This window comes from Mangifera indica, chromosome 7 (assembly GCF_011075055.1).
Source record: "Mangifera indica cultivar Alphonso chromosome 7, CATAS_Mindica_2.1, whole genome shotgun sequence".
NCBI lineage: Eukaryota > Viridiplantae > Streptophyta > Magnoliopsida > Sapindales > Anacardiaceae > Mangifera > Mangifera indica.
This window is the reverse complement of record NC_058143.1, coordinates 4,699,616-4,708,962: the sequence shown is the minus strand read 5'-3', so window position 1 is coordinate 4,708,962 and position 9,347 is coordinate 4,699,616. Positions and strand designations below refer to the sequence as shown.

At 31.6% G+C, this 9,347-nt stretch overlaps 2 long non-coding RNA genes across 2 annotated transcripts; both read left to right on the top strand.

The window, feature by feature from the left end:
- The first annotated feature begins 2,946 nt into the window (after positions 1-2,946).
- LOC123220003 lies at positions 2,947-3,429 on the top strand. Its single transcript, XR_006502965.1, has 2 exons — positions 2,947-3,069; positions 3,232-3,429. It is a non-coding gene; the product is annotated as an uncharacterized LOC123220003 (long non-coding RNA).
- Positions 3,430-7,318: 3,889 nt separating this feature from the next.
- Positions 7,319-8,002, top strand: LOC123220018. The gene is made up of 2 exons (XR_006502966.1): positions 7,319-7,558; positions 7,649-8,002. It is a non-coding gene; the product is annotated as an uncharacterized LOC123220018 (long non-coding RNA).
- Positions 8,003-9,347: the final 1,345 nt, after the last annotated feature.

The following is a 9,347-nucleotide window of genomic DNA, read 5'->3' as shown; positions in this document are numbered from 1 at the left end:
TTAGTCTGAAAATCGAAAGTCTTCACCTTTGTTCTTTGTTCTTCATCTTAAAATCGAGGAGAACTCTTCACCTTCCTCTTCTTCGTTCTTCATCTAAAAATCACTGGATGAAGAACAAAGAAGAAGAAGAAGGCTAAGACCAAGACCGATTCCGTCGTTGTGTGTCTTTGGGAGTGAACGAAGCATCGAAGGAAGAAGGTCGGTTATGGAGACAGAGAAAGAACTCTGACTGTTAGTCAAAAAGGGCATTAGAGAAAAAAAAAGGAAAATATAAACCCTAGGGGGGAAAGGTGAGTTTTCAAAACTTTAGGTAGGGAGAAATTGTTAGTTTTTTAAATTAAGGAGGCAAAATGAGATAAAATTTTAATTTCTTTATATGTTTTTTAAATGATAGTTTTATCCTTAACTTTGATAGAGAATTTTAACAGAATGGTGGGTTTTTGGGTTTTCGAAAGATAACGAGTAGGAATTGGGTTTATACCAAGCCTTGGGTGGGAACAAGTCTTTTGGCCTAAAATCAATGAGGTTTAACTAAGAATTTTCACAATTTCCCTGATACTTGAAAAATAGTCTTTGCAAGAGTCAGATTTACCTCTGGATAATGTGATTCAAATATTTGAATGTGAAATTAAATTTAGGTGTGTGAAAAGAAGACATCTGCCCCAATGGGTGGTCAAGTTCAGACAAATGAGATTTTCCCGGATAAAAAAGGGAAAAAGAAAGGAAAGAAGTGAATTGAAGGAGAGTGGTAAGGTGCAAGATAATTTTCAAAGATATTAATACAATTAGGGAGGGGTTGCTTCTTGGTTTGATTCTTAAAAATACGAAGTTGTTTAAGAAATTGATCCTAAAGGAAATTACCAAAATTATGACTAACTATTTACTTTTTAATTTATTTATTATATTTATACAGAAGTATCCAAAGAAAATCACAAATTGGTAATATTGGTTGATTAAGATATTCTTGACAAACCATGAACAACTGTGAACACAAATATTGTAGCCTTTTATAACAATGTTGTGTGTTCATAAAATGGATATTAATTAAAATCAGTAATAATTTTCCCACCTAAACCATTTTAGGCAAACATACAATGATTTTATTTTTATAAACAACTTTAATTTTAATTTCAAGAATACCCTCTCGGCTAATTACGTCATTCTTGGCTAATTATGTTGAATTTAATGTAATTTTTTCGAAGATTTGATAAGTTTCGATTTGAAGATTCAGTAAGTCATGTTTCAAATATTCAAAACATATTTGAAAATTGATAAATTTTTGTTTAAATATAGATAGAAACCAAAAGATGAGTATAAACAAGGAGAATGGTAAGTGCGAATAGGTGTTGCGTAAGGTGCGTAAAGTACGTAAAGGGTGTCTAGGGTGAGTAAAGAGTGTGTAGAATGCGAAAAAGTTGTATAGGGTGCGCGAGTTGAGGAAAATTGTAAGCTAACTACTCTTATTATGAAAACACTTGTCATTGTACAATTGCATGACTACAATTTATATAAAGAAAATTGATTTTAGCAATTTATATTTAAAAAATATAATATATAATATTTTAAAAATATAATATATATATATATATATATATATATATATATATATATATATACATATATATTGGGTGCGAGACGTGCGAGATGCGTGCTCACCTCTGTTTGCTTTTTTTAATATTTATATATTATATAAAATTATATATATATATAACAAGTGCATGCGGTGCGGTATCCTCGTGCATCCGCACGTATCCTTACGCATCTATACGCATTCATACACAACTTTTCGCATCTATACGCACCCATACACACCTTTATGCACCCATATGCATCCATGCACACTCTTTCGCATTCATAAGTGTCCATATGCACCCTACACACCCTTATGCATTGATACGCACCCTACACACCAATATGCACCCTGTACACACCCTACACACCCTTACGCACCCATGCGCATCTGTGTGCACTCTCACACACCCATACGCACCTTTCTTACATTTATGTTAATCTTTTCGTTATTATCTTAATTAAAACAAAAATTGATCATTTCAAATAAGTTTTTGAATATTTGAATCATAACTTAACAAACATGGAGTGCTCATAGATTATCAAAAAAAAATATTCTGATGTAATTAGCCGAGAGGGTATTATTAGAAACAAAATTAAATTTACTTAAAAAAGTAAAATCACTGTAAGTATGCCTAAAAAAGTTTAAGCAAAAAAAATTGTGCTTATTTTAATTAATATCCCTTTTATGATCACTTTTTCATATGGTCTTTTTGCATATAAAAGAATAAAATGTTAATTATAGACATGACATTGCCGAATCGAAAATATATGGTTATGTTATTAGGTTAAACTGTATTGTCCGGCAACGAATTATTGCAGCTTTTTACCCAATGGAATAGGTAGTGTTACTAAAAGCGCCTTTGGGACAGCAGCCGGCCACCACCAGTGGTTGATGAATTCAAACACGTTGCTATGTAGTTCCAAACTTCTTTTAGTTTTTTTTTTTTAAAGTTTTATTATATTATATTCATTAAATTAATAAATTGTTTATAAGAAATTAGAATATAGGTAAGCCTTAATGTGTTTTTATAATTAACCATTTCCAAAGCAATTTCTGAATTGTAAAAGCAACAAATTCTTGCTTTGAGAATCCTTTATTAAAACATATTATTTCATAACTAAGCAGCTTGTTGTATAATCATTTTTCGAATTGATTTACCATACATCTTTCATATTATAGATTATAAAATAAGTTATTATAAAAGAAGTTATTATAAAAGAAGTTATTAAAAGAAGTTCCACATCCCCACAACATTTTCAAAGTCATTTGCGTAAATTACATGCATGGAAAAAATCTTTCCCCACGAAAATTGACATCTTAACGTTCCAAATTTGCTATAAATTTGTCCATACGACCCATATATCAATGTACCATATTCTCTAGCTAATTAATTAAAATGGCCAGCAAGTTCTCATTTGTGTACTTTCTGGTGACCTTGCTTTTAATTTTTCTCTGCTCTTCAATGATTCTTCCTCTCGTAGATGCAGCAAAAACCAGTGAGTCCATCTTCTATCTATATATTTCTCTTCAAATTCATACATTAGGATATTGAATTAAAAACAATGGATTTATACGAAGGTTGAGTCCATCTTTTTGTCTCCATCTTCTTGGGTAATTTGCTTGTATCAATATTAGTAATTGTTCTGATTTTTGCGCAGAAGAGAAAAGTGTCGGAGTTAATGGCTATGGGCATATTAGGGGGCTCAAATCCTAAGTCGATCCAAGCAAATCGCACCCAGATCATATAGTTCACTAGCGTTACACCATCAATCAGCTACGAAGAACGTATATATGTATGTATTCGAGAGTGGCAACTCCATTTGTGATGAATTTCTAAAATATTAAATTTTGTTTTAAATTCGGGCTCTTGATTTTATCAAATAATCTTTTTCATCTTTTATTTATAAATTCTTTGATTACACTGGAGTCTATGGTTTATTTTTAATTTAGTTACAAGACAATCTTCCATTAAATCTAATGCATATTCAAAATAATATGGCTATTAAAAAATCGGTTATGAATAAAAATTTCTCTATATTATGACATCGGAAATCAAAATTAGGACATATCTTCGTAAATAGTATTAAAATATTAATGAATAAGAAAATATTTAACACTCTAGATTGGACGACTTTGGTACTTGTGTGGTCAGCAAATTAGTGTTATATTCTTCATAATCTTAATTTGAATTTATCTATGTGCTACTTGGATTTGTGCCCAGATAGATGATTTAGTTTGCTAGCACATGAAACTCGTCACATAATTGACTGAATTTCGTATTTAGCTATCTAGCCCATCCTTTACAATCAAATTCAAAATATAAATAAAACATCCCATGTGAAAAAACTTACTGTTCATAATTAAATTATTTTGATTAATTAATCTATCATATAAATCGCCACATCATTAATACCATATTCAAGAAAACATTTCTCCACCAATTCCTCCGTCTCCTTACCGACTCTTAATTAATGGTAAAAAATATATAGGATTCTTTTGTGTGAAAGTCAATTCTCCTCACCGATATATGTAGTGAGACGTAAATAGTTTAGATTTTGAATGAAAGTCTATATATTCGTTGTAAGAGTAATCCTAAAATTCAAATATGTCAAATTAATTTGCAACAATAACTTCTTACTCAAACAATGTTTGCTCCCCAACAAATACCATTTTAGCAAGCATTGTCATAGCACGCTCAAGTGCATAGATCATTATTATCCCTTCTCCTCTATTAGTGGCCTTAACGAGTGTAAGAAATTTCTCTTTTATATTTATATACTCTTGTTAGCTAGTTTATATTTTCCTTAGTTTCAAAGAGACGGCTAACCTAATTTTATTTTTAGGAATATACTTTAAGCATTCTCTATCAAATTTGTTTGAAAGTTGACTTCAATTATCTGGAAATTACCCAGACGTAGACGATGACTAGATTGTGCTTTACCGATAAATTATGTAGAACACCCAAAATCAACTGAATATGCCTCCATCCTTCTTATTGAAAGGTAAGAAATAATTACAGAAGTTTTTATACGAGATTCTTACCATGATAGCCGGAATTTATCTTTTACAACTATTCCTAGCCTTTGAATCGTAATAACTCCATCAAAAAATCAATACGGTAAGAGATCTGATTTGGATGAGGATTATCGAAGAAGAAGGGTCTCAAAACCCTTATTTTTTTAAGAATGAAGAATGAATCCATCCCTTCAATATTTTAGAATAAACAGTATTATCCATATTCACTTTTGAATATATAAATAAATACACATATGATGTGTTATCATATGATTAAATGTTATTTTATTTTTAATATGAAATTACTCAATCACTTAAGGACATATAACAAATATATATTCATTTATATACTAAAAAAGGTATACATATATAGTTTTATTGATTTAAAAATAATGAAATGAGTTTCAGTTTTAATTTCCTACTTAATTTGGAAATTAAAAATATGTCTATGGTTAATAATTTTAACAAGAGAAATTATACAATAAATAAAAATATCATAATAGAAGGTTTACTATTACAAAACGTAACTATCTATCTAAATCTTAGGATTTCACTTGTTTATTTATCTAATTATTGATTTCTATGTCATAATTTTAATTGCACAAGTATCGAAAGGAAAATACCAGTCCTACCCATTTTGAAATTCATATAGAGGAAGCATGAGTCTAGTCATACACTTGATAAAACTTGTGCAACAACTTAATCCAATCATATGCAGGTAGAGTTACTTTTTAAGGGCTAAAACGGGCCCCAAAGACGTAGATGTGAATGTTAATGTACAGTAGGATAATAATTTAAAATATCCAAAGTTGTTATTATTAATTTATCTAATTGAAAAAAAAATGGACTAATCTTAATTGATAAAGATTTTTGCTTTCTTTAATGAGGATCCTGATTTAAATTCTGACAAAAAGGGTAAGCTCACTTATATGTCAACTTGACATAATAATTAATGTTATATTTTGTTTTAACTTACAAATTAAATCCATAAATAAGAAAATTCAATTGTCAAATTCACATGATGGCATAAAACATAAAGGTAAAACATAAAATTTGCATTATTCAAAGCATAAACACTTCAGAATAAATGAAACTAAAAAACAAAGCCTTCTACATGGTATTTAAAAATTTGTAATAAAAGGGCCATTTTCACATACTTTTTAGAGGGAAATTAAAAACTGATCATTAAAGAGTTTTTATATATGAAGGGAAATAAAATTCATTTTTAAGAACTAATAAAATTTATTATATTTTCCAAGGGATTAATGCATGTAAACATCAAGGAATTCATATACCATGAAGTTTTTATGATCAATAGCGCGAATAATATGCAAAGAGAGAATGGTTCTCTACCCTATTGTGCCTTCTCATAGAATTTTCTTATGTTTATTTTTTTTTTTAGCGTTTACCTCCACCAATTTTATTGATTGTCATTACGAACTTCAGCCCTAAATTATCCGGTACTTCGATCACATTGATGATTTGTACTGTGGTCTCTTCGTAGTATTAAGATATCTGTATTATGAGTTGATACAAATACGGGAATTTTTCATAAAGAATATGTAGAACACTGAATCAAATATACTTTAGTAAATATAGTTCCTGCCACGAGTTGGTATATTACAGACTCTCTAGGATTCATAAAACTTAATGTTTTTCATTGTGTTGCTTTCCACAGTTTATATTCTAACAGTCAATTAAGAAAAAAAAAGGGTTGGACAACTCAAATAGAAGAAAAATATTCCATAAGACGGTTCATTGATTAAGAATTGATTGAAGCAAACTCTAAAATTTGACAATACCCAAATGAATAGCTGGTAAGAAGGCAATGAGTGTACCTGTGATGAAGAATTGAAGAAGAATCGATGGAGATTTGAGGAATTCGGGAGGAATAATCAAATCGTATGTATGCCAAATTTTGAAAATAGGGCAAAAAACTATTGAGACAAGTATAAAATTTTGGGGAAGGAATAATCAAATAACAGCTGATAAAATGGTGGCATAGCATCCAACAATGTTGTTTGTGATTCACACAACAACATCATTTTGTTTAGTTAGAATTTAAAAAATAAAATGAAGTTGGGTCAGGTACCCAATAATTCGTGTCAATTTCAATTTCTTAGAGAATGAAATTTGAATCAAACCAAAAACCTATTGATTCCCTCAAAATTTTAAAAAAAGTCTACCCAATATTTATGGATTTAGAAAGAAACCCGAATTGATAATAGGGTACCCAATGGTTCCAACTCCAATAAGGTAATTTCCTGAGCTCTAGCATAGCCTAAGCCAAGTAGGGTTGAGTGGGGCTCAAGCCCCCACAGACTCGATAATTTTTAGTTGTAACCTTAGAGTCTTATGTTGACACCAACATTTCCTTTATTTCTTCTAAGTAATTGAGGAGAAAATTGATTCGTAAAAGATATTATTTCAATTAGTAAGTCATCACAGTGAAAAAAAGTAATCTAAAACACGGTATTTTAGTTTATTTGTAAAAAATATTTTAATTTAAAGTTGGAAATTGGAAATCAAATTTTCAAAGTCATTGCAGCCCACAACACTTTCAAAGTCATTTGCCAAAATTAAACGCATAGAAAAAAAACACTTTCAAAGTCATTTGCCAAAATTAAACGCATAGAAAAAACTTTTTTCCATGGAAATTAACATCTAAACATTTAAAATTTGCTATAAATGTGTCCATATAATCAATAGACCATATTCTCAAGCATTAATCAATCAAAATGGCTGGCAAGTTCCCACTTGGTTGAACAAGTAATTGTTTGATGGTTGAGAATTGGAATGTGCATTTTGAGGAAGAAGTAAATAGTTTTGGTTTTAGGTAACACAGAATGCCAAAGAGTTACAAGATTGATGTTGGTGTCTGTGCTTTGCTTATTGCCTGTATAGTTGTATCAATGAGTTCATGGCCTGCGGTTACAGAAGCGAGGATTGCCAAGTTCTCAGCTATCCAAGGTGGGAATCTTGAAAAAATCATATTTATTTTTGACAACTCTAGATATTGTTTGGTAAGAATTAATATTTTATTTGAACTGTGAATAACAGAAAGTTTAGTCCGTGAGAGTACAGAAGGACGTCGTCAAAGTCTGAGGGAAATTCCAGTACGTAAGGCGACTCCCTTACTAGCTCCGCCCGACAGACATGATTGAAGTTGCTGGTGTTTTAGATTGCAAATTCATGTAGGAAATAGAGTTAAGTATGGTATGGGTGATGATACTGGAACAGAACGTCAAGTTTCCTTTTGTGAAATTTCTAGGTTTCAAATTGTATTGTTCTAACTTTTGTGTTGGGATTGTAAGACCCTGCCCTTTGAAAGAAAACTACTAGCTGCAACACAAAATCACATATCAAGAGAAAAGGAGCCAAGATTATATGAAAAATAGCACAGATCTTATATTCAAGAATTAGCAATTACAAGTCTATTTATACAACAAAAAATTAACAAATAAATGAACTGCCAGGTAAGATAATTACCAAACTCAACTACCATCGTCGATCTCTAACTCACTCACTGATTAACTGCCGTCTGATCTTCAGTTACAACTCATGCATTCTTCTACTTCAGTTCCAGAAGCGAAGAGAAACTGAAGCGTTGGCATCCAGCCTTCCAATATCAAACGAAGCCCAAGGCAAATAGAAAATATCCACAAAAGTGAAACAGTGCGCGTTCCACATCCCTTTTAATATCCTCAAGCCTAGTACTCTATTTATAGAGTGTTTGGCTTGCTCCCAATCAGAACAACACCAATACATTGCGCAAATGAAAAAATACAGCAGCCCAAAAAAGCTGCAACAAGTTCATCCCTCCATAATTCTTCTCTGGTCTGTAACTAGTACTGTTCACAAAGGCAGTCTGATTACCGAGTCAGGAATAGCAGTGCAAATCTTCTGCTCATAAAAAAAACAGAAGAGAAATAGAAGAAGAGCAGAATACATCTGACACAGAAGCAGAACAGAATACATCTGGTATTCCTCCTTGAGATGGAAACCATCAAACCAAAAATCAAGAACTCCTCCCTGTGATGAAACTTTATCAAATCATTAAAAAAAATCATGAACTCCTCCCTGAGATAACACTCCATCTCACCATCAAGAATGACTGACCTCTACCAGACCAAAAATAATCAGGAGCTCCTCCCTGAGATAATACTCCATCGCATCATCAATAAAGACTGAATTGAACTCCTCCCTGAAATAAACTGTACTCAATATCACATATAGAACAGCCTGACCAACCAAAAAGACCAATCAACGTGACACTGATATAATGAAAACTGGCAGTCAGTCTATCCTCCCTTGAAGCAATAATTCCTTAATATTACATCTGACTATTCCTCATCAGCGATATGGCACATCATTGTCTGTGAGGTCTGCGCTGCTGACTTTTCAACTTCTGTTAATTCTTCTGAAATCAGTAGCTGATCAGTAGCGCCACCTGACCTAGTTTGAGGAGAACTCAGCCAGCTCAAAACATTCAGTTTATCCTTCAACTCCTAAAACCTTGCAACAGACAAAGACTTAGTGAGAATGTCAGCAATTTGATGTTGAGTTGGAACATACTATACCTTCAGACTTTAGGATACTACTTGGTCCCTAACAAAGTGGACATCAATCTCTGCTGCGAAATACAACATTTGATGCCAAATGCCCTACACTAGCAGCCATGGGAGTTTTACAAGCCTCTGCATCTACCATTTGTGTCTTAACCAGTAACTCTGCAGCATATTTGGCTTGACATAAATGC